This window comes from Melospiza georgiana, chromosome 7 (assembly GCF_028018845.1).
Source record: "Melospiza georgiana isolate bMelGeo1 chromosome 7, bMelGeo1.pri, whole genome shotgun sequence".
In the NCBI taxonomy this organism is placed as follows: domain Eukaryota; kingdom Metazoa; phylum Chordata; class Aves; order Passeriformes; family Passerellidae; genus Melospiza; species Melospiza georgiana.
The window spans coordinates 12,862,173-12,887,515 of record NC_080436.1 but is presented as its reverse complement, the minus strand read 5'-3'; the positions used below and the strand labels follow the sequence as shown (position 1 = coordinate 12,887,515).

At 39.9% G+C, this 25,343-nt stretch overlaps 1 protein-coding gene across 1 annotated transcript in view; it reads left to right on the top strand.

Moving 5' to 3' along the window:
- The first annotated feature begins 216 nt into the window (after nt 1-216).
- HECW2 (HECT, C2 and WW domain containing E3 ubiquitin protein ligase 2) overlaps nt 217-25,343 on the top strand; it is a 142,853-nt gene continuing 117,726 nt past the window's right edge. The window contains exon 1 of the mRNA XM_058027607.1: nt 217-297. The gene's annotated coding sequence lies outside the window, so the exon portion shown is untranslated. The remainder of the gene's footprint in view (nt 298-25,343) is intronic.

The following is a 25,343-nucleotide window of genomic DNA, read 5'->3' as shown; positions in this document are numbered from 1 at the left end:
CACCCACGGCCGTGCCCGATCGCGGGGAAGATGCCGGAGCGGAGGCGGGGGCTGGCGGAGGGGCGGGGGGCGCGGCCCCGCCGCTGAGACGGCGCGGGGGCGGAGGGCGGCGCGGGCGCCCCTGCGCGGGAGGCGCTGGCCCCGCCGTGGGCGCGGAGGGGCCGCCGCCGCCGGCGGGAGCCGCGTGCCGCAAGGACGGGGTGACTCCGGCCGCCGCCCGGCTCCGCAGCGGCAGCGGGAGCCGCCCTCGCCCGGAGCCCGCCGCGGGCGCGGAGCCGCAGTGCGCGCCTCGGCCAGGTGAGTGGGCGCCGGTGCCCGCGGGGGCCGGGCCGGGGCCGGGGACGCGGCGGGGCCGGCGCGGGGCTCTCCGCGGGCCGCGGCAGGTGCGGCACCCCCGGCGCGGCACCCCCGGGACTCCGCTCCGCGCCCAGCGCCCGCCGCGGCGGCCCCGTCATGCGGGAGGCTGGGGCGCCGCGCTGCCGCGGAGCCCCGCAGGGTTCCGCTCGGCTTCATTTAAATCGGGGTTGGCCATTAAATTATAACTGGTTTCCTGCCCGGGGAAGGCGTTCAGCACTTTGTGTTCAGCTGCGTTTATTTCCTCTGGGCTGTCCCCCTTCGCCGTTTAGTGTATTTATTTATTTATGTATACGGCTGTTCTCCAGATTCTCTGTAGCACTGTCCGTGGTGGGGAAGAAAGATCACCGCAGTTTTCAAGCGTGTTGTTTTCAAAACTGAGGGTCTTAATGTGTGTTTCTATTGCTGTATGTACGGAATATAGAACAATGACATTATGTGTGTGGGAAAAATAGGTTTATATGCGTGTCCTCACTGTTCTGTGGATTGTTTGTTGATGTGGAGATCTTGTTCCTTTCTTAGTATGTTTTTGTTTTTTTCTCTTTAACCTTTTCAGAGCACATCAGTACAAACCAGGGTATTTGAGAAAAATAAAATTCTCTTTTGGCCTGTATGATGCCACAATAAAAGAGAGTGTGGTATATGTAGTCAGTAATAGAGTTACATAATTTATTATCGCTTATTTTGTTCCTGGATATATGTCAGGAACACGGAGAGAGTATTTATAACATTTTTTTATCTCCTCCCTTTTCTGGGGTGCTGTGTGACAGTCTTTGCCCTACACTACATTATGCTAGAATATTTGCAAGAGATTTGGCCCTGAATTGCTCCTGTACCTGAAATAACATCACGGGCCTTACCTTGCTTCACTTTGTTGATATCCAGGGCTGCTTCCTGTATGCTCCAAAATTTCTTTTGTAGATTTTTTTTTTATGCCCTAACACTTTTTTATTATTTTCTTACTTTAAAAAGAAAAGTAAGTCAAACCTCTATAAATATTTCAGTAGTAGTTATTTACAGTTCTAAGGTACAGAAGGAAATCTGTGTCATGGACGAATTTACAAAACCTTCTTCCTATATGCAGGTGAGCTGTTTGCTCACGTCTTCAACTTCTTTGGAAAAAATGTCTTTATGAGATGATAATGTATGGTTGCAGCATCAGGCCATAAGGCATGATGTCATTATTAGCATATGAAAGCAACAATCCCAATGATGCCTTTCAATCAACTCTGCTGTTTAGGCTCTAGATTTCCAAAAATGTGGTGGTTACTTTTGTGTCAGCTGGAGCTACCACGGTGGATGTTAGATGTTAGTCTGCATGTGTGTATCTATCTTTCTGTCCTTACTTATAGCACCTCAAAATGGGCTCTGAGATTCCATGGAGCTCATATGGTTGACTGGAAACCACTTTTAAACTTCTGCTTGGTAGTAGTTTAACTTGACAGGATTGTAGTTGAAAAGCCTCCCTTCTGTCCATCTGTCTTTATAAAAACAGCCTTCTGGTGATGCCAGAGCAAAGCCGTGCTTTGTTAGCGCTGTGGATTTAGTTTGGCTTGGAGCATTTGCCAGCCTCTGCAAGGACCCTCTCTCTTCCTTAAAGACCTCTTGCTTTCTTGCTGTTTGTTTTAGGAGTGAATTTAGCTAATGGTCATTTCTATTTGTTTTATGCTTCCAGTGTTTTTTCAAACCTGGTAGAATGCAGTGTTGCACCTTTAAGAAACTCTCTGATAGTACAGTGGCTGCCAGCCAGAAACAATATACTGTTTTGTCAGATTTCCTGAGAAGAAATTGAATGAATTTTGTGTTTTTCCCTTTATGAGATTAAGTAGTAATGCCTAATGGAAAAGAAATTAACTTTTTCCTTTATGTGCCAACATGCTTTAAACTGCAGCTAAAGCTTCAATATGCTGCAAAATAAGGGGGATTTCTATGTATGAGGCTCAATCTGCAGATTAAATTCTTGAATAAATATGTGTAATTCCTATTTATTTTTCTTTTCTTTTAATCTAACTCAGCATTTTGTTTGTTCCAAAACTCATTCAGTCAGACAGTGGCAGAATGCTTAGGATATTGCATTTACTCCACTGGTTAATGAAGCACCTGTTTGGGTAATGTTACTGAATCATGGAAAACGAGATAAAAATAATGTGCTCAAAATTTAGTAGCATGTTCAAAATCTTTTCTTTGAGACTGTCTCCAAAATACTGCACTTTCATAGCATGGAATGCTTGGAGTGGCTGAGTCTGATTGTATTTGATCCTGCTGTCATTATGCGTGGCACGGTCGTAACCTTTGTCTTCACATTGTCCCTTGCTGATCACAGGGGGAGAGGCTGCAGTGTAGCTACCACCAGAAGGAAATGTATTAACATCATTGCCAAAAGATGGAACAGAATTGACTGTTCAATGTAGAAGTTCTCTAACCTAATAGGAAGGGACACACACTCCCGCAACCTTGGGAGAGCGTGTTGAGCGCTTTGAAGCTACTTGGTGGTATGTGAGGTGTTTCTCTAATCATGTCTTTTGGCATTTGAGAGTGACATGATCTACTGTTTTGATATTTGAGTTTAGTATCTGAGAAAAGCTCCTTGTAATTTCCATTGAAATTGAGCTAAGCTGCATGGTTATGCAGGCAATGATGCAGGGCATTTGTCATGTGGCTCCACAACAACTTGTTTGTGGTCTGTTGGAATATCAGTGAGGAGAAGGCTGACAATTCCTGCATCTCTGGCAATAGGACAGAAAATGGTGATACAGCTTTGTGTAGCATGGATGCGTGTTCCAAGGATACATCTTTTGGGGAAGTAGGATATGCTGCCAAAATACTGTAGTACTTACAGAAGAGTTCAAATAGCAGTTTTTGGTTTTATATTTTTACAGAAATGTAGACATCAGTGCTTGAAATGTCTTTTCTCAGAATTGGTTGCCTACTTGAAGAAAGTAGCCCGGCAGTTGCATGTTGTCTTTGGAGTAGTTGTGTTAAATGACTGCAGTTGGATTGTGAGTTCTTGTTGGAAGTGCAAGCCCTGACTGTTGGCTGGAGATGGTCACTCACATTACACCTGGATGTGTGTCAGTCATCCCTTCCAGCACCTAGGAGTCCTGTTACTTGGTTTGATGATAGAGTTGGTGTTGGGTTTCCAAGTCCTGCTGACAGGATGAACACATTTAGCTTTTGAGGCAAATGGGTAGTCACAGCCTTCATTTCACCCCTGTTCCTTTTTCTCATGGTACCTGGTAGTGCTGGGGAGAAAATGACAAGTGACCCAGGCTAAGTCTGGTTTGGATGTAGCCATTGGATTGTGCCACTATTTTGAGTTTTGTTACATTTGCACACTTTTGTGTTACAACTGTATTTTCTTATGATTGGGGAGGACTAGAATGCTGATAGCAGTTGCTTAATGAACTTATGAAATTGTATTTCATAATTTGTTTCATAAATTTGTCATAAAGTAGGCAGTTTTGAAAAAATAGGCAATAATTATGTTTGAAAGAGAGATCTGAAAATGGATCTTTTCTTTGAAGTGTATTTATCCATGTTTTTACATGGCACAGTTGTAGCTGTGTGTGTGAACAGTAACAATGGAAATGAATTTGAAACTGAAATGTGAGTCCATCATCATTTGGCCAAAAAACCCAACTAGTGCAGTCAAACCAAACCTAATAGCTCAAATGGTGCATTATTTGTACTTTAGAACTAAGGAAATACCCGAAACTGGATGATTGATGGATCATCTGAATTGTTTGCTTTTGGAGGAGTCATTGTGACATAATTAATCGTTTGGGGCTTTGGTCATGGTATTAGCACTGGAAATTAAAAGAATGCTCAAAATAAAGACTAGGCTGTTGAAATAAAATTAAAAATAACTATTGTCGAGCTGGTGTTTCTTGATGTTGCATCATGAGATCAGCAGACAAACTGGGGAGTTGTTCATACAGTGTTTTGGTTCAGATTTCTCAAAGTCTGTGCCTCCTTTCATTTGTGAAGCTTTCATGTGTGCCTCCTTTCATTGTGAAGCTGCACACATAATTTGATTTATGGACTTTCAGTCATAAAGACTTTAATAGCATTGTCAATATCCCTACATGCCTTGTATTGACCACCGGTGAAAGATATTAGGTAACAAAAATTAACATTTTGATGAGAAGCCCACCTAAATATTGCATGGAAGACAGTCAAATGTGTTTTAAGTGCTGTGGTGGCCAGGATCCATTGGCTAGGATCCACTTGAAAAATCAGATTAAAAGTTTTTGTGCTTGACAAATCCAATGTCATTAGTTTAAAAATTCCCTGAAGGCTAGTATTGTAATTAGATGATCCCAAAGCATACAGCAGTAAATTTCATTTTCTTCCAGGAATGACCAGCAGCATCTTTAAAAAAATAAAGCATTGACTGATCCTTGTCAGATAGAGTAGGCAGAGTAGAAAAGAAGAGTTTTCCAGGAATAAATGTGACAGCTGAAGCTGCAGCACCTCATGGTGAGTGGAGTGGATCAGCCATAGCCTGGTGGGAAGCGGTGTGGTCTGTAAGGATCCTACTGAAAAAATGCTCAAAAGTGATAATTCACTTGGTGCCTCATAGCAAGGGCATTAGATATTACATGCTGAGCAAAATAGTGCTAAAATGATTACAAAACCAGCAACTCCCTTTGGATCCTGATTGTCACAAAAATCCATCTTTGAGTGATTCCTTAACCTTGCTCTCACAAGAGCATGTGAGCTTCATAGTGCTAGGCTACACAGCATTCCAGCTTCAGAAGTACTTGTTCAATGGTGTGTTTTCTTTATTTAAGAGGCTTTTTAAAAAGGCCCCTCTGCTTGGTTGATCTTATTGTTATCCTGTATGATTATTGATGTGAGTCTGTTTTGAGCTGGTAATTTGATAAAAGAGATTTCTCCTGCTAAAAATAAATAGTACAGATTGTAAATGTATCATCTCTAAAATGTAGCCATAACTACATAAACCCATATTTTATGTTTCTTGCTTCATTGCTCTAATAAAAATATCTACATTGTCTTCACCAACATAAATATTAGAGTCATGGAATTAATTTCCTAAGTATTTTTATTGTAAAGGAAAAAAGAAGAAGACAGCTGTTGTGCTCTCTGAGTCTTGCAGAACTTCCCCTGGGGAAGGTAAGGTGAGGCTGGGGCTGTACCTGCTGAACCTGAGTGCTGTCACAGGCACTGTGGCACTGTCCAGGTGTCAGAAGCTCCCTGGCCTGCCTTGGGCCAGTGCCAGCAGCCCTGACAGAGCACTGCTAAGGAAAAGCCATGGGCTAGGGAATCCCAAAATGGATTAGGGACAAGGCAGGCCTGTTCTGTGAGTCATGAACGTTTAGCACATGCTCTCTTTCCTGCATGGCTTCAGCATCTGGCCTGTTCTCTTACAGGTACAGGTGTGGCCATAGAGATGCTACTGCATGTGTGTGGATTAGAAAAAGCTCCCATTGAATGCTCTTCATCTAGAGAAAAACAAGAGGCCACTGTCACTCAGGAGAAAACAACACTTAAGGAAGTTTAGTGCATGTTGTTGTTTCATATCTGTGTGTCTGTATAAAAAAATAAATACATATACATGCACATTGTTTCATAGAACACCCATCTTCATATGCTTTGAATAGTGCCATGTTGAGCAATGCCCAGACTTTCCCAAAATGCTGTTAGGATCTTATAAGTGTGTGTACTCAAGTGTCATAATTTGAGTAAATGTCACAGTTTTAGATTGCCTTACATGGTGTTTTTGTGTCAAATGTTCTCCTAATAATCTCTGTGTGTGTAGATATGACATAACTTCTCTGTTTAATTTCCTAAAATGTGTTTAAACTTCCTTGTAATTAAATAACTTTCAGCAAAATACAACTTTGACCTAGCTCAACTTCATAAACAAGTCTTATTAACTTGAGTGTGTGCTATGAACTCAGTCTGAGCTTCAGTAGTGTGTTTCATGTTGGGCTATTAGGTTGACAGGCTGAATTTGTCATTATGAAGCTATAGGCTAGTGTAGAGAACTAGCTGTATATTAAACAAAGACTTTGTTATCTGAAATATGGATTGATTAGCCACATGTGAAATGTTGTGTGTTGACTTAGTATCTTAGCTGGTTATGTGTCATTTGGAAAAGAAAAAGCTGGATTGAGGGAGCAAAGGATTTAGCTTTCTACAGGATATGCTTCACGACTTGTGACTCTAAGTCAGCTGCAAGCAAACTTTATTTGTCAAATAATTATTTTGATCTTAATTTGCAAGATAAATTGATAAATGTTTACTCGTGTAAGTAAGCCCATGAAAAATCTACATTGGAATCACTCCTTGTAGGTACAGAGCAGGTTGTGAAGCCTCTCCCTGCTGCTGCAGTCTGGAGAGCAGCAGGGCCAGGACAATTAGAATCCAGGGAGTATCACAGCAGAGTCTGCTTGTGTGTCTTCCTGCTGCTGAGGATGCCTTGTCCTTCTGATCCTCCTCTATCCAAAATACATTTGGAATGTAAATCTCATTTGTTGCCTCTTGGGAAACCAGTAACAAAAATCTTCTAGTTGCAGACTGACGACCCAAGGCCAGTGTGGATTGTCGAAGGCTAGAAGTTGTCTTTTAAGGGAGGAGAAATTAAGGGATAAAAAAATCAGTCTTCTCAACTGAGTTCCATGCTTAATGATTTTATAAGGGAAAGTAGTCTTGTATACAATAATATTGTTGTTGTTTTTCTTACTGTTTCAGACTTGCTGAGGTTTACTGAAAAAGGAGATACTTCTCTTCCTGGTTCCAACTAATCTACATGGATATAATGCTTAATTGAGCTACTGTGATTTACACTTCTTAGATGATGCCAAGTACAGCTTAAATTGTTAAATGGATTAACAGGATGTAATCTGCTTTGACTGATGTATCTGATCAGTTTTCCCTCATTCTGTGTAATGTACTAAGCAACTACTTGAAAAATTTGGTAAAATGTAGTTTGCTGCAGAAAACCAGCAGAAGTATTGCATGGTACATTCACTTTTTCTGTATATGGGGAGAAGGTTTTCTCCTATGAATATTCTACTCTCTAACTCATTGGGTATCTGTGTTACTTCCTGTGCTCTCTGATCTTTGTAAAATGTTAGATAGATTTGAGTGAAGACATTTTATCTCACTAAAATGTAAACAGATGTAATAATATTTTTGTAGGTCTTTACTTAAAAGTTCAGTTCTTCTTGTCGTTACTCACCTGAAATTAAAAACAGTCCATGTGTGATCTCTTAGAGCATGAATGTTCCAAGATGTAGTTAGGTCCTCTAGCCATATTTTCATCTGCAAGTGGTATTTCACTTATCTATAGTTTGTAATAAGAAGCATGGCTAGAAATCTGAGGTGAATAGAATATAATCTATTTTCTGTTCAGCAGGAACTGAATTTTAAATTCTCTAACTGATTGAAGTTTTTATCCATTATTTGCACATGGAGAAGTCCCAAGGAATAAAGAGCTAGAAGTGTTTATAGCTCTGTTCCTCCTGGATTGTGCAGGAAAATTTTTTGTATATGTTTTACAGTGGAAAGATTGAGTTGGACTGTGAACTGCCCCATGGGTGTGTGCAGTTAGCAAAGCCCAGGATTAATGCTCAAAGAACTGGGGATAAAATGCCCTTGGTTGTAAGGATTCAGCTGTGGAACAGTCTGCCAGGTCAGATCACTGAAATCTGAACTGCTGCAAATGCTTCCAGATTTTGAGTTTTGAGGAAGCCCTTTCATGACAAGTGATGTCTCAATGTGAAAAGCTTCCTCTTGCTGCCCTTATCACAGAACGTTAAGGGGTTGGAATGGAATTTAAAGACCATCTAGTCCCAACCCCCAAATGTATCTCACTTTTAAAAAAGCATGTAGTAAAATAAACAGTGCTTTTGTTCCTTAAATGTGCCAACCTCCATTAAACCTGTTTAGGAGCCCACTATTGCTTTTGATTTAAAATACTGTAATATTGGTTTTGGGGGTGACATAAAACCCAAAGCCAGCATCCATCTTCCTGCCTGTTGAAACTTAGGATAGGAATGTGATGGATCCCCACAAAATCAAGCTTCATAAGTATTACACCTTCCTAGGAATAGTGTTCTAGAAAGTGTTATGCCTGGCTTACCCTCCAATTTTGAGTGATAGTTCAACCATTATGGAACTGATTATTTTCAATTCAGCTTCCTTACTGTAAGAGTCCAAGTGATTTTATGTAATATTACATAGTGAGATTCTTTTCCTCCTAATTATAGTTGGTGTGTGTTTAAGGTGGTATTTTAATTGGAAAACCACAGAACTCTAATCAATTTAACCACAGAACAGGAACAATTAGTGGTTTAAGACTATGTATTCTGAAATGTCATGTATCCATTATCTTAAATTATTCTTTTGATTACTTTCTTTGAAGTTTTCCTATCTTATCATCTTATGTGTCCCAAAATGCTTTCTCTTCTGATTTCCTTCCTCTGCCTCTCTCTCTCTGTTTTGTCTTCAGGCATCTCTGCAATTATCTTGTCATTCTCATCCCTCCTCAGACCTCCAGTAATTTTGGATTTCTGCAGTTCTCTGCATACACATTCATACTCATGGCTTTTTTCACCCTTTTCTTGTCCTGTTTGGTTTAGTAAGGAAGGGAGCCCGGTGAGTGGCATGTTGATTACCCTTGCACTGGGTAACAGAAAGAAAAGTTTATTAGAAAAAAATATTTGAGTTGTTGGGGTCACGTCTGAGGACAGCCATGGGACTGTCAAAGTGTGAAATAAAATAAGGATTGTATTCATAAAGCAGGGGATGTGATTAGAATTTAGCTCCATCTCCCTTTTTCCTGGTCTGCAGCAGATGCCTTGGGTCACCTTTTTCATCAGCTGCTGAACTCTGCTGGTGCGGTGACATTTTTTAAAGATGCTGCATCTGAGAAAGTCCTTGATGTCAGATTTTCTCCTGTTTGTCAGGAAAGGGTGGCACATGGGAGCTTCTGCTTTCACCTCCAGCAGCTTCTGTGCATTAGCAATGAGGAGGAACATTCACTTGAGATTTTTTTACCTATCTTCCTTGAGGGAAGAGTGGGATGCTGCTTTCCAAAACAAGCAAATGGAGCAAGGACTGATCAGGATCTATCTGCAAACTCATTTGCTTCAGCTATGCTTATGGCTTTTTTTAGCAGTTGGAGTGAGTTTTACTGGTTTTTTTTATAGAACTTAGCCATAAAAGATTAAGGTTAGTACCAGGACTTTTTTTAGTCTCTTCAGAAAATTAAAAATACAGTGGTATGCCCACACATAGAATACTAATTTTAGTTCAGATTTTTTTAGCAAAATCATGAAATTGTTAGAGCCATTTCTGAGCTGAGAACACATTTGTAAATTTTAAAAAATATTTTCTGCATATGGTAATTTTAAGCCCGGGTCTAGAACGGTCCACGATGCTTTATTAGGTTTTGATAAGTAATTTTATCAGAAGCCAGGAGTGTGAGTAATAAGCAAATGTAAGTGATTTATATGTACTTTAGGCAGACATAAACGTTGCAGAAATAGAAGCACCACTAACGTGAAGCAACTGAGGTACCTGAATAATGAAAATCTTTATTGGTTTCTTTTAGGACAGTGATACTTTAATTGCATCTTCCCTTTGAACTCTTTGACACAAACCAATGTATTTGAAATAATTCTTCTGGCACTTAAGATGTCCAGAAACCTTTTGTATTCCCTTTTGCTTTGTTATCTTTGAGTATGATTTGCATCAACACTTAGAAACTCCGCACAGTCTAACTTCACTGTTATAACTGATCTCACTGAAATGTGTTCGTGTCTCAAATTCTGCATTTTGATGCTTTTGGCTTTCCTCTCTAATATTCTTGTTGGAATCAGCTGCTCACAGCAGAGAATTGAAAAAGCAGCTGTACAAAGATTCCCAGTCATTAACTTGTATCAGTGTTCTGTGTTCCTCTAGTGTGCCTGAGCTCATATGTTGCACTTGGACTGTGGTTGTCTCATTTGAGGCACAGAATTATAGGCTGTGCTCTTGACTTGCTGTTGTACTTGATAGGAATTTAGCATTGGGTAATGCTTAAAGAGCAGCAACAGAGTTGCAAAATAACGTTCTGGGTATATAATTCATACCAAGAAGAGCAGTTAGTAAATTTAGAATAGAGTTTCTTTTGGGAGTCTGTGGAGGCAAACAGGCAGTTTCAAAGGAGATGAACCACTTCTGCAAAATCTCAGTTTCATCGTAGACACTTGGTATAGCCTGGTGCTCAACACTGGGTTGCTCTGCAGTTCTACTTGGTTGCCAGTCAACAGCTTTGCACTGGGAGATGGAAAAGTAGAAGGAATGGAAAGAAGGGAATTTTGATAAGGTAGTTTAACAAAATGGATCGGATCATGAAGATTAAAGTGTATCGCACTTATCGAGCAGGGGAGCAATTTAAGCAAGATTAATTTGCTGCCAGCCTTAACAAATCCATACATTTTCATTTGTTTCCATTCAAAGCCCGGGATGTAAGATGATGTATTGTTTAACTACTTAGGAAATGGAAGCTGCAATTATTTTGACCAGTGGATGGAAGGTTTGTCAGCTTTTCAGATTCATAAGGAGCCTCTCAGATAAGTATCTTGAAAGTCTTTAAGTCAGAACATTGAAGGCAATATATGTAATATTTTATAATTATTGTATTTCCAGTTGCATGACTGTTACCTTGTTCTTCTCTGTGCTGTTGTTGTGAGGATAATTAATTAGCCTGATGTTTTGAAAAATTCCAAGGAAGATGAGTAACAGCTCACATGTAGCAGACACCTGTGATGTTTTTTTCTTTTTGCATGCAGTGGCCCCTAATCTCCCTAGGGCTACAGGAATGTATTAAACTTTTCATAATGGCTATGCTCAAAGCCAGTCCTTATTACAAGAGTGAGAGAAAGGACTTGGGGGGGAAAAAAGAGGCAGAATTTGACTGGAAATAGTGTAACTGTTGGTTCCCCAAGGTTACCTTTAAAAATAAACCCAAATTGTTTGCTGTTGTGGTGAGAACCTTTTATTCTGTCTATGCTTTGTTTTCAGCGTGGAGGTGAAACGATACTTGACTTTGGAAATACTGTTTTATGTCAATGCATCCATGCAGTAATTCTGTGTAAGGGAAGACTTCTCCTCCCAGAGGAAAGCTTTGGATAAGTTAATCACATTTCAGCCTCTTGACAAGTTGCAGGTGGTGCTCTGGCTGCTCTTCCAGAGAACAGTGACTCATCATGACCTACAGCACGGTTAAGGTACAGGTTAACTCACATTGTGCTGAGTTCTAGATGAATTATCACATACACTTGAGGTTTTTTCCACAAAGTTTTCTAATCAGTTAAATGCACTCAGTTGTGATTCAATAAATGTTGTTCTTTTTTGACCAAAATGCCGAGCTCATTAAAATGCTTCTGGATTCTTTAGGAGAGGCTTTTAAAATACTTTATATCATTTACTATGATTATTTTATGAGGTGTTTCAGAATAAGGAAAATTGTGAGATAGAACTTGGAGTGGAGGGAGAGGAGGAGAGAGACTGAGAGCAAAAAAATTAGTAGCTACTGTGCTTGAAAGGAAAGATAAGTAGGGATAATTTTGCAGTTTTGCATGTTGCTAAGGACTGTTCACTTTACAGTACTTTTGTGAAATGCAAGAATTTGCTGTACATGTGGGTGATTTTTTTTTTTATTGCAAATCATCTTCTCTGAAAAACTCTTGCTTCGTTTTTTCTTATAAGCAGTTGGTCACACGATGCTTCTAGTAATTTGCTGGGAAAGTTTGTGTCACTGGCTATGATTGAACGAGGCAGATTTGGACCTTAATACCTAATTGGTCTCCAAGGCATTTTGCCTTAGTAGGGGTAAGGAAAAAGATTGTTGGAGTTCATCTAGAATGTGGTTGTAATGCATGTTTTTATGTTCCTTCTGTAGTGTGCATAGTATAAACCAAATCTGTTTTTAAAAGTTCATTTCTTATTTTAACTTCTGAGAATTATCTGCTGCAGAGCCCAAGTTAAAATGATATTGTTGGCTCCAAGTCAGGATGATTGTGGTCGTCTTTTTTTCAGGGAACGCTTTAACTACTATCGGACACATGTTTGTATTTAACATATATGTAGCATTTATGTTAATAGTAGTTTTCAGAACAGGAAATTGTATGAGGGATTTTATGTAAGTTATAAAATATATTTCTGTTATAACTGATCTTTAGATGTGAGAGGAACTGAAAAGCAAAATTTAAATTTCATGTCAGACACTGAGATGGTAAGGGCTAATTTTGCACTCTCTCAAACTTTCTTCCTCATTTTCATATGGACCTTAAGGGAAAAGGCTTAGGACAGGACTGGAATTCTGCATAATATAATTTATTAGAAAGTGTGTTTATCACCCTTCAAAAGGTGCCTACTTCTGTGGTAGAAATGTGGGACTGAAAGTTTGGGTGTTACGGCAAACTCAGCTGAGAAGGAAAGAAGGTACTGTCCTTGTCTTGAAAAAAGTTGCCAAAGAATTGTTGGCCAAAATGGAACATTAAGCAATAAATCTGTGTTTTATAATGGAGTGTATTTAAGACCTGAACTGTTTTGAAGGTGAAATCCCAACTCATTGAAGCATATTTGTCAGTCCAGTTTGGCAGAATGCTGAACTGCCTACTTAATTTCCATAGATGCTTAATCAGATGCCTGGGGGAGAGCTGCAGTTGCAGATGTTGAGAAGTTTAAGTCAGGCTCCTTCCTCTTTTGAAAATCAGCTCTATTTTTACAAAACAGAATCCCTAGATTATCTTTTAAAAGCAGGTTCTTGTGAGGATTTTTCCCCCTAGAGAAAAGGTTTTAAACAACAACAAGAAAAAGACAGAATTTCCTTTTGAAATGGAAAAATGTGAGTGTGGATGAAATGAATGCTTGAGCTTCCCATCTTTGAAATTACTTTTGAAAACAAGCATGGAGAAGTTTAAGGGTATTACTGTTCAGAATATTCTTCTGTTATTTTCTTGTTGATTGCTGTAGATGCCTGTGTATTAAAATGCTAATTTTTTTTTCCAGGTTAGCCTTTATTTATGATGCACAGTTTTTGACTGACTCATGCCTTGTGTGATAGGCCTTACGTGAAATGCAAGTGGATGTTCTTTTTGTGACTTTTATAGTGCTTGGGGTTTAATAGGATTACAGGGGCTTTAGCCTGAGCTCCTTCAAGTCAGTAAGTCAGTGTCAGCTTGGTGCCAGGCAGGTACAATTCTGACCACAGAGGCATTAGAGTGAGCACTTGTGTGCTTAGAAACAGCAGCAAAGTGTGGTCAGTAATGCTCAGAGCCTGGCTCTTCTTAGGGGTGATATCCTCCAACAGTCTGTGTACCAGAGAAAAGCAAAATAATCCTTTATTCCACTCCCTGCTCCCTAGCTGAAATGCAAACCAAAGATTGAACAGTCTAACTGGATGAAATAATCTGTTCCTGCACTAGATCTGAACATCACCAGACAAGTGGATCCCTGCCCATTTATATGTTTGTTTAAAGTGTTCTGCAGGTCATCTAGGAACTTTTGTCTAAGAAGCATGGTTTGGGTATTAAAAGGAACCACCTTCTCCCTGTGATTCACAAGAACAAGTGAAGAAACAAGTTTGTAGATCAAAAGATGGAGACTCCAGGAAGAAGTGCTGTTCACTTCACAACCTTTACAGAAGTTCTTCCAGAGATAAACTGAAGCCTTCTCTTTATGAACACATCATGTGACAGGGATTCGCCCTCTGTCTTTCCCAGTAAACCGTTCCAAGGTTCAGCTGCAGTTACTGCTAGGAAATTGCAGAGTGTTTCAAGGTTGAATTGATGCAGCTTTAATTGTTAGCTGCTGGATCCTATTGCATTACTATCAGCAAGTTTGAAAATGTCTTGCTACCAGATCTGCTTCTCAGGGAGTAAGTGCTTATTTCTGGTAATCAAATGACCCATCAGTCTTCTCTTCGTTTAGCTGACATGGACAGGGCTCCCTGAGACTTCAAAAATGGAAAAAGTAGCTAGGAGAGGAAAATAAATGACATGTAGTGATTAGAAGCATAGGATGTGAAGCAAATAAGATGATATTTATGAAACGTGTCCCACTGCAGAGACAGAAACATTGAGAAAATCAAGAAGACCTTCAGGTCCTTTCCCAAGCCCTTGAAGTTGTCCACGTGAAACGGTGCCTGGCATGGATGGTGGTGCTGCCAGTGTGGATCTTAGCCAAGCACTGCATTGCAATTTTCCATGATTGCCTTTGAAGCAAAGACCATAAAACAGGGAGGTGTTAATACAAACTTATAGCTTGGCTGAGACACTGGGAATGATGCTGCTTGGAATTAGTCTTAGGATATTAATCCACATGTTTTGTTAAGAAAAACAGAAGAATTGTACGGTGTATAAAAATGTTTAAATACTTTTTTCCATCCAACAGTACTGACTTCCAATATACATCTGTATCCAGTGTTGATTTAAGCTCTAATTTTGGGCCCACTTCTGTGCAAATTTCCATTACGTGCATTATGGATGCACAAAGTCTGCTTGCACAAAAAGAGCTGTAGTGTGTTGTAATCCTCTAAATTTAAGGATTTGTAAGGTAGCAGAGGAAGGACTAAGAATAGCTCTAGAAAAATAGTGATTGAAGGTTGCTACTACCAGAACCATTCATCCAGCCTGCAGCCCACTCTCTGTGTGCTCTGCAGCTGTGCCAGAAAATATGCTGTATGAACAATTTGGACAGTTGTGGCCTGTTCCCTGTTTTTGGCTCAGCTTCAGAGTGAATCAGGAGGTGTGCACATGCTTTCTGGCAAAATACCCTTTCCAGAAGTGCTCAGGGAAGGCATGTAACCCAGTAATTATGTCTGGACAGACTTTGCTGCACACATGCCAGTTCAAGGCGCAGAGAGGAAACCCAGGATTTGGTCTTCATGGGTGCTGGAAGAGTCTCAGGTCTCTGGCATGGTCAGGAAGAAGAGTGGGTGTACTGCATTCTCCTCCTAGGTGCAGATCAAAACTTTGGCTGGCCTTGCTAGATGAGGTAATACTGAATCTCACCTCCCCAGGAGCTGTGTATTTGATGGGTGCATTCTCCAGCCTGTATCATGTAGAGGGGCAGAACAATTGAATTAAATTCTGTCCTCAGGACCCAGTTCTACACCTTCAGGATCAGGACCTCCGAATGAACTTTATGCAGTTTTCAGGTGTCATTTGTCTTTTCACCATATCTTAAAATTTACTGCATTCCTCTTGTCTTTCTGTCTACCAGCTTTCCTTTAGTGTCCTTTTAGCTTTTTGCAGTAATTACTAGCTCTGATCCCACTGCTGTAGCACTTTTTTTATTTGAAAAATGTGCAGCTTGGTTGATGATACCTGGAAGCAAGCCAGTAAAGGCTAAAGAATGAGTGGAAACAAAGTCTGCCCAAGTTTCCTCATTTGGAAATTAAATACCTGACGAGAATTTCATTGATTTGAGTTTTTCTTGGTTTTTTCTTTGAATAAAAGCTGGATTTTGACTGTAAGTGTAAGGTTATATTGGTGAGGATGTCCATATAACACAGGCCTCTCCAATACCTGTTATTCCTTGGCCTGTGGAGTTAAGGGCACACCATTTGATGCTGTTACCCTGTGGAATCATGGAATCATTTAGGGTGGGAAATAACTTTACAATTCTGAAGTCCAGCCATTAACTCAGCATTGCCAAGCCCGCTGCTAAACTGTGTCCCACTGTGTACCATCTTCTTAGCACCTTCAGCGATGGTGACTCAACCATTTCCCTGGGCAGAGGGTTTCAGTGTTTGACAGATATTTTGGTGAAGAAATTTTTCCAAACATCCAATCTAAACCTCCCCTGGGGCACCTTGGGGGCATTTCCTCTTGCCTATTCCTTGTTACTTGGGAGAAGAGACTGACACCTACCTGACTACAACCTCCTTTCAGGTCCTTGTAAAGAGCAGTAAGGTCTCCCTGAGCCTCCTTTTCTCCAGGATAAACTCCCTCAGACACTCCTTATCAGATTGGTGCTCTTCACCAGCTCCAGTGACCTTCTCTGGACCTACTCCAGCCTCTCAGTGCCCTTCTGTAGTAAGAAGCCTGGAACTGAGCAAAGGATTTGAGCCTCACCTATGCTAAGTGTTTAAATAAATTCATGCTGCCTTCACTCGTGTTGGGTGTCTTTTCTTCATTTGTGTCATCCTAAGAAAACAAAAAACATGTTGCAGATCATTGAAAGGAAGGAAAAACTTTACTATTTTTTTTTCTGTGTGGTTCTGTGGTGTAAATAGCATGGCAGTGTAGCACTGTTGAAATTATGAGTTAGTTGCTAATTAGTTAAATATGCCCTAAGCTAATTACAGTTCAAGTCCTGAAGTATGCATATGTTTGGTGTAGAGCTGGTCGGGAGTGGAAGGTGAGTGTGTTGGGAAGACAGGCCAGGGAGCTGCCAAGTTTCTCCACAAGAACTCCCATCACAGGGTGGAGGCAAACTGTTGGATGGGTGTCTTTGCCTCAGGGAGGGGCAATAGAGCACTAGAGGCAAACATTGTTAATAACATTAACTTTGTATCTTGTGCTGGTACTGTTTGTACATACTGTACAAAATTAGAGGCTCTGTGTTTTTAGGAAATCCCAAAAGTATAATGAAATTTGATGCACATATAGCTCAATGAAGCTTTGGTAGCTGAAAACCATTTTTTGTTGGTTTTCAGTGTTTCCAAGTCTTGTGAATTTTCTCTTTTTATTTGTATATCGGTAGGAAAAATGGACATGCTTCAAAGTACTGTAACAGCTAATTCACTCAGAGAATGTCTCTTACTGCTTTGTTTTCAGTGAAATGCAAATTGGCTTTCAGGTTGATGGTAATACCACAGACACATTGCAAATAGGAGATTATGTAATAAAGACAGTGTGCGTGTGTTATTTGATAAACTTAAAGCTTTGGTCTAGAAGGAATTCTGAATCAAACTATATAAGCTTTACAAAGAAATGCAGGTGAATGTGAGATATAACTCAGGGTTAGGCTTCAGAAACATTTAACTTGGATTAAGAACTGAGTGATGTTCAAGGTTGAGAGAAAATGTGTAACTTTGGTTAATGAACTGTTTAATCAACATGTCAGAGTTCCCTTTACTTTCTTCTGGAATCATCCTAGTTTGTCAGGTTTCTTTTCTTGTTTGGAGAAATTCAGGAGCAGTGTCTAAGATTTGACAGAAGTTTTGGGTAATTCATTGGTCAGATAAGGGCATGCTGCAGGATTTGGCAATTGATCTAATTTCTTCTTGAAATTAGTATGTTGGGAGATAACAGACTAATGTGTTTGGTATCATTCTCAAGATAAACTAAAAACTGTGCTGAGCTTTGAACTTTGGTATAAGAAGATAGAGTTGTATTGAACTGAGGGAAGGTTCTCTTTTAAAACTCCCACTGAAACTGGTTTTACTACACAATTGGTCCTATTGGAGATTCTGAATCTGAGATTAATGATTATTGACAAGGCTTAACTAAATAAAGGGGGCCTGAAAATGGCAGAAAGAAATCGGTGAGGGTTTTTTTTTCTGTGTGTGGTTTTTGTGTGTTTTTTTCTTTTTTTTTTGTAGGTGAGGAATCACATTTAATTGTATGCTCCTAATTGCACTCTGTAGTAAATCTGTGTGAGAGTTTCACAGTAACAAGATCAGACAGTGAATCAATCAAAGATGTTCTTTTATTGGGCTTGGCTTTTGCTGGTGCCAATGATGTGGCTTCTGATCCATCAGAAAAGATGAGCTCTGCTTCTTTATCACTGAGATACCAGATAATTGTTTCTGTCAGGATCTCTTGATCTGTGTGCTTCCCATCATTGAATGAAAGTCTGTATTAACTCTCACTGTGTGTTATGTTAATTTTTATTTGATGTTGGGTTTTGATTTTGTAGATGTCTGAAATTCTGTGGCATTGCTCTGATTTTTCAGCATTTTATGTCATCATTTGTTGAGGCTAATGGATAATGGTAGCCTTGCAAGTGCCACTTCAGAGCCTGTGCAACATAAAGTGAATTAGAGCTTGACCCAGAATGAAACCCTTTGTCCTGAGGATTTGAAATTATAGAATGGTCTGGATTGGAAGGGACCTTAAAGGCACCATTGCCATTGGAAGGGAGTGCTTCCACTAGAGCACGTTGCTCAGAGCTGCTCCTGCCTGCCTGTAAATACATCCAGGGATGGGGAGATCACAGCCTCCCTGGGCAACCTGTCCCAGTGCTGCAGCACCCTCACAGTAAGGAAGTTCTTCCCTGTATCTAAGCTGAATCCATCCTCCTTTGGCTTAAGCCACTGCCCTTGTCTGGTCCCTGCTCAGCCCTGTGAAAAGCCCCTGTCCAGCTCTCCTGTGGGCCCCCTTTAGGGACTGGAAGGCGTCTCCAGAGCCTTCTCCAGACTGAAGAGCCCCAGCTCTCTCTTCATGTCTTTGTACTTGTTAGTGGAGCTGAGAGTACTCTAGCTGAATCCAAATTTTCTGACTGATGTGGTCTACCACTCTCTACCTTCTTTCCAGTTCAAATTTTTAGGTTTAGTGATATATATCCTAATTTGGGTACCCACTGATGAATCTTTCTTTCTATACGTGGATGATTTCTGAATCATTTGCCATTAAAGTTTTGTTCTCTGTTCCAAGCAGGGAAATTTTAAGCCCACACTTCATTTTTCTGTGCATACTTTTATTCTTTCACTGCTGGTGTAAGCCCTTCACTGTGCCACTCAGACCCTGCCCCACTGCAGTTTGTGGGGCAGGGTCAGCATAAACACTCCCAGTTTCCTTGTTTGCTAGCATGAGCTGTTTCTTTTGTGGAATACTATTTGTATAGTGCTTTTAGTAGCATGAGTGCTTCTTGGTTTAAGACTTTATTCCTCTAATACTGGATAAGCTTTCAAGAGTTACCATTAATCCTTAAACAAAGAGGAAGCTACAGAATTAAAAATTTTAAAACGTATGCCTGCGTCCTTCTTGGAAATGAGTTTCATCTTGCCTAACAACAAGAATTATGTCTTCAAGTTCTTCTTAGCCTGGATTGTGCTGCAGTTCTATTAGGGATGCAGAAAAATAAGTTTTCCACAAATAAAATTCAGAAAAGGTAACAGGGGCTGGGTTTTGCGGTATCTGTGAGTAGCCTAGCACTTGTGTCTCCAGGGTGGCTTTATTTGTGAATCTTCACACATCCACTTCTATGTAAAATTGGGCTGCACAACTGGCATTTAGTATTGCATGGCTGATGTATTAAATAAGGAAACAGTACTTCAGACTCTCATGTAGAATAATATTTTGTTAACGGAAGAAAAGAAAATAAGAGGATAGGTCCTAAGTCTGGAGAAATAGAACTGTAGAAGGCAGGAGGGAGAAAGATTATATGAATGGATTCTACAAGTAATAACTTCTAAGGTTTTTATAAAAACAAGCATATTTTTTCAGCTTCTAAGATGCTCTTGCCCTTTTGTAAGCTTTCTGAACACTAGGGGAGCTGCTGAACAGCTCAAGATTTAATAAGGCTTGGTAGAGTGGGAAAGTTTCCCCAATGCTGAGTTGGCCTTTCATGTGCATTTTTAACTGTCAGGTGAGAGCAGGATAGTTAGAGCCATTCTTCAGGCACACATAGGACGCTGCCCTGGCACAGCTGTTCAGAAAATATGGCAGGTCCTACTCTGAATCAATATAACAGTTCCCACTGTTTTTAGAGAGCCCAATGCTTTCTAAAATGCAGGCTCTAGCAAACTGGGCATTATTTTGAAATTTTCCTGTGCTGTTGACTTCCAGATGCTTTTTATTTTGATACTCATTTATCTGCTTAATTTATTTTTTTAATATTCTTTGGGGCAGGAATTCTCACTCTGTGAGACAGAGCACGTTGTTTGATTCCTGCTTGGAGATATTTCTTAGTATCTTAATACATAAATATTCCCTGGGCAAGAGGATATTTTTTTTTCCTAAGTCCATTAAAGTTGGATAGACCAATCTAAATCAAGCCTTACATGATGAAATCCAAGTTGGAAGTTCTCAAAGATAATGCTTAGGGGTGTCCAGTCAATAATGATTTTGTTTGGTTAGAGATTTTTTTGTATTGCAGACTGTTTCTTCCTAAGTATCCAAAACATCCAGGTTATCCAGATTTTCACTTCTACCTGCTAGAGAACATGGTTGGGTTTTTCTAAATTAAAAAATTCTTAGTATATTTTTTTCTTAGACTTGGCTCCCACTGCCCAGATGGCTGCCGTCATACCTCTTTTACCATAAGGAATGTCAAAGTGAGGGATCTCTTCCATGGTTTTTGTGGCTCCAGGCTAAGTGAGAGCTTGTGTGCAGCCCCAGACCTCTGTGATATTTGTGCCACTTGCAGGGTGGATGTAGGATAGCAAATCCTTCCAGGGAAGTGGTCACAGCCCTAAGCCCAGCAGAGTTCAAGACACCTTTGGATGACACTCTCAGGTACATGGTGGGATTCTTGGGTGCTGGGCAGGGCCAGGAGCTGGACTCCACAGGTCCCTTCCAATTAAGCGTATTCTGTGATTTTGTGAAATTTTGGCATAGCTTTGACATCAGAATAGAAATGAAAACTTGAGGCTTGAATTCTTTCCTGCATTTTTAGGCTACATTTTTGGCTACGGCAAGTGAAGATTAAGACACGCAAAGAGCAAAGTCCACCATGGCAGTTCCATATAAACAAGTTCACCTTCACAATCATGGAAAAATAACAAGATTGTTATTAAAATATCAACCCCCCCCCCCAGCATTTCTAAAAGATTGATGAATTTAACCAGTGCTGAAGAGGTATCATGCACTTGGGTAGTATGTGTATCATCTGCATTTTCCGTCCTTTCTATTCTAGGCAGTTTAGGATGCCATCAGTGACGTTTCCACGTCAGTTGTTTGAGAGTGCTGGGATATTGTGGAAAGAATGTGAATGAAGAGCAGGGGTCATTTCTTAAACAAACCTGACAGCTTCCTTGTGACTCCCATTGCTTGTGGACTTCATGCTGAGCAGTTCTAGTGATGAATTCTGACATGCAGTAAACTATGGTGCATCCAGGCACTAGAAAAAGTCATTCACACAGAGGTAAAAGGTGAAGTACCAGGTGCTATCATGCAGTAACTGGCACAGCTCCTTGAAAAATCAGTTAAGCTAATCTTGGTTTATGCCAGCCTCAAGTATACTCTCAATGTAGCTAAAACATGTTCCTACAAATAAATACATATGATAATAATTTTCAAAGTGAACGGGAAGTTACCTCACTTTTTACATATTAATCTACTTACCACTCTTCAAGATTACAGTTTTCTCCATTGTTTTCTCTAACACTTTGATCATTAGTAATTGTGAATATCACACAAATGATATATATCTAATTTTAAATTATGAATCTTACTGGGTTGATGTATGTGATGTTGGTGAGTGTAATGTTTTTCCTTCATAGGTTTGTATTTTTCATACATGAAGGAAAACAATCAGAATCATAGTAGTAGTGTTTCATGTTCTTAGAGGAATTAGTACAATACCAATAAAAGAAGCACAAAGAAAATACTACAGAAAATGAAGGGGATGAGTTATAAAATGTAGCATATAAAATAAAACAATACTATTAAGATTAAGGACTGTTACTAGATTGCAATAGTATTAGCCTGTAACTATTGTTACCAGTTTGTCTCTCCTGTCAGCAGTGTTCTTCAGTTTTGCTTTTTGAATTGGAACATTTTATTTAGACATCTCTCATTCCAGCCTGTTTTTTTACTTGCATGGAAACAGATTATTGCTTTACTGTATCATATTTTTCTCCAACCATACATCTACAAGGGATATCTGTAATTTTGAGGATCTTTTTTCTTCCATAATGATGATCTGTCCATCTGTTTCCATGTGGGGTTCTTGTGCATTGCCATTGTTATAAATACCAGTGAATGCAGATACTGCAATGACTCACTGATGGTACATGTCTAATCTTTAAGTATCTCGGGAATATTACAGTGTTTCAGGCTTCATAAATACATCAGATAGATGTTGTAATGTCTTCTCATGGAGGTCTTCCTCAAAATAATTATTAGCTTGTGGTAAAAGTCGAACTGAATGTGTTCTACAGAAATGAAGAGTGATAAAGAGGGTTTTAATATCGTTTCCACTTTGCCAGTAACAATTCCTGAAAAATAATATTAGAAGAGTTAAGGAGCAGCTATCAAAAGTATTTATGTATGTCACTCACCAAAAATGGTTTTCCATTTAATCCTAGAAAAAATAGACATGATATATCAAATTTGATGAGTGTACTGGCAATTTAGTGTGAAGGCACTTCCTCAAAAGGAAGAAACTATTTGTTCTCCACAATTGCTTTTAGGAACCTAAACTTTGGGATGAATGACATTAAATTATATTAACAATTCTCTTGAGCACTATTAAATATTTTTGGAAGCTTAACTCTAACAAATTGGCTGTTACAAGCTTCTTCCTTCATCCTGGCACTAGTGATTTTAATTTATATATAATATCTAAAAGTCTGTACTTGTGTCCAACTCAATTTGAACACATGCCATGAGTTTTTCTAAGTTCTGCTTAAGGATTGTACAATTAAACACAATAAGTACATTAGTAAACATGGATCCATGTAATGTTGGTGGTTGAGCTTTGTTAGAGCAAGGGCTTCCACTGCAAGGTGAGAGCATCTTAATTTTTATTTAGTTGAGCTTTTGAGTTTGATATTAAAAAAAATACAAGTGTCTGTATAAATATGTGTACATGTATGCACACACATCCTTTCCATTTTACAACAGAAACTGAAAATCCCAGATCCAGGCACATCAGAATGGAGCTGCATGGCAGCTCCCCTTGCCTTGGTTACATGGGATAAGTTTTTTAGGACTACTGAATCAATGTTTAATATTTAAGAAGCAAACATGAATATTTTCATAACAGTTATACTCACATTGTTATGATGTACCACAGCACACTGCAGCCAGTAATTCACTGCCAGTTCCCCAATGCTGAATTTAGGAATGATTTACTCTGCACAGCAGCAGGAGCGGCGCAAGTGAGGAGCAGTGGAAGGGCGCTTTGTGTTCATTGCGTTACAAAGCCGTGCCAAAAACAGCTTCAGTGTCACGCTATTGTTTTTCCCATGCTCAGGAAATACCTTTTGGAAGTGTCAGTGTGACGGGGAGGGAGTGCAGGGTGCGGAGCCGAGCATTCCTTTCTGGAAGCCGTGGTGCCCACAGCTCTCAGCCCGGCCTAGGGGAAGGGAGCGCCTCCGGCAGCCCCGGCGCGCAGGAGGAGAGGAGCTCTGGGCTCACACCGTGAAGCAGTGGGCTCTGAAAGGAATTAGCAAAACATCTCATGAGGAAGGCTTCTTGGGAGGAAATATGATTATATCTTTTTATGGAGTTTAAGCTCCCCTGGGATTTCCTATCCATGCCGTGTCCTACCCGAAACCGCCTGAAATCAGCAGCTTTGTGAAAACAGCTTCAATCTTTTATAGTTTGGTTTGTTTGCTACTCGTGACTTACATACTTGTGCTGGAAGCATGTATAAATTTTTTAAAAATGTGAAACAGCACTTCAGTTTATTCATGCCTCTACTCACCTGTTGTGAATACAAATTTCCTTGTGTATTTGGGACTATTTCAGTGTCATAGTGTGACCTGAGAGATATTCCTGTGTGGAATTCATTCCAATTACAGAGAGCATACATCCATTCCAATCCAGCATGATTTAACTGGCTAGTATGAGCATAAACAGCTTTTACTGAACTATGGCAATAGTGTTTTATTCTAGATTTTACAGTTTATGCAACATTTTGGTCTCAACTGTACAATGTAAAAAAAAGATAATAATTGAATTTAGCTCTTTGAAGGCAGGTTTTTTAGACAGCTTGCCATAGCAGTAATACATAGATATGAAAGCAATATGGTATGCATTAAATAAGGTACTTTAATTCTTACTCTAAGATGTTTATTAAAAAATGACTAATGAAGGTGTTACCATACTGTGCTTGTGTTCTGTTCAATGCATCTATGTACGGACCCTGCAATGGGTGATGCTGTAAGTGATCTTAAGATCAACTGTGTTGAAAACACGTGATGGAAGTTCTGATTTCCAGTTGTGATCTGTGATGAATTAATGAATTGTTAGTGGTTTAATGCCTTCCTCTTTCTCCTGCCCTCTTTAAATACATTTAGGAAACTAGTGTTTCCATAAAGTCAGATTCATTACTAAGGAACCCCGACACTTGAGATAAGAGCCAAATGACTGCTGTACATAGTGCTTCTCTCCTACCACCCACAGATACCTTGATGCAGGGAAAAATTAAATTACTGTTGATTTTTTGCTGATTGCATTCAGTTGTTCTCTTAGATTATGGCTGTTGAGTTCATTACATTATGCATTTACCAGAAACAGAAAGGAGTTTTCTCAAATCCCAGCTACAATATAGCAGTATTTTGATTGCATTGAAAAATTCTGTGGCAATTCACAATGAATGTTTTGAGGAGGTTATAAAACATTATTTCTTTTTAAGTAGTAATTTATCTGAGGTCAAACCAATTAATTTACTCCTTGAGAATACTACGCATAATTTTCTGGGTTTTTGGGTCCCTTTCTCAGAAGGGTGGCAGAGAGGTGGCAGGGGGAGGCTTTGATGGAGGGGTAAAGGAAAGCAGAAGGATGCTCAGCCCCTCTGGGGAGCTGCCTGAAAGCTGTGCCAGGGCCCTCAGAGAGCAGGGCTGAGAAGGGTTCTCCATCCCTGGTCTGAGGTGACAGAAAACAATCGCCAGAGAGTGAAGCAGAGGAAAGGAAGGCAAAGACAGGCTGGGTGGGAGAGGCAGAGATGGCTGATACTCCCCATAGTGTTTGGGTTTTTGGTATACATTGTACTAATCTTTTTCATTTGTGTTACTTCAAAAACGTGGATGGGTTCAGAGTGAGAGACACACTGCATATGGAGCAATACAGTGCACTACAGATATTGACTACTGCTTTTATAAAGTCAGTGTAGCAGTTGTTGGGGGAAAG